The sequence below is a fragment of the Theropithecus gelada genome, unplaced genomic scaffold (assembly GCF_003255815.1).
Source record: "Theropithecus gelada isolate Dixy unplaced genomic scaffold, Tgel_1.0 HiC_scaffold_15766, whole genome shotgun sequence".
Taxonomy (NCBI): Eukaryota; Metazoa; Chordata; class Mammalia; order Primates; family Cercopithecidae; genus Theropithecus; species Theropithecus gelada.
This window is the reverse complement of record NW_020257510.1, coordinates 12,614-13,317: the sequence shown is the minus strand read 5'-3', so window position 1 is coordinate 13,317 and position 704 is coordinate 12,614. Positions and strand designations below refer to the sequence as shown.

Here is a 704-nt window from a genome sequence, read left to right as displayed (position 1 = left end):
TCAGGCTGTGGGTCATCCTGCTGCCAGTCCAGCTGCTGCAAGCCCTGCTGCTCCCAGTCCAGCTGCTGTGTCCCCGTGTGCTGCCAGTGCAAGATCTGAGGCTCTAGTGGGAAACCTCAGGTAGCTCCTGAAGATCTGCGCTTCCCAACAAGTGAGTACCCCTCAAGCACATCCTGTTCTGGAGCAGAGCAATGAGTCCCCTGGCTCAGGGCTTCTTTTTCCAGCCCTTGAGGAAGTGGAATGAACCACTCCCTGCCCATTCACTGTAAGGGTATCACATGCCCCTTGTACTTTGGACCCTCCTTCCCACATGCCCCCATATGTCTGAGCCAGACTGCACTGGGGGCGGCCCTCACGCCAAGCAAGAGCCTGGAATTCCCCTTCTTGATAATTCCATGGGAAACCGCAAACTTTTCTTTCCTGTGTCTGCCAGGAGCTCCATTTACAGATGGATGTCCTGCAACCCAAATGATCACATGTATCTGTAGAAATCCAAAATGCACCTCGGTGCAACACTAAATAAATTCTACACCCTCAGCCTTGGTCTCACTGACTCTTTTCTTTCAGCCTCTGTCTCATTGGTAAACTGGTCACATGTGCTTCCCCTCCCTCCCTGATGGCTTACTACTGCCACCACTGTAACAGTGTGCCAGGCCCAGCTCGCATTCCAGAAACAGTTGTTGAACTGATTAATGAAGGAGTCA

General features: G+C 52.4%; 1 pseudogene; it reads right to left on the bottom strand.

Annotated features, from left to right (window-relative positions):
* The window catches only part of LOC112616991, a 1,128-nt pseudogene extending 816 nt beyond the window's left edge, over positions 1 to 312 (bottom strand).
* Between the last annotated feature and the right edge of the window lie 392 nt (positions 313 to 704).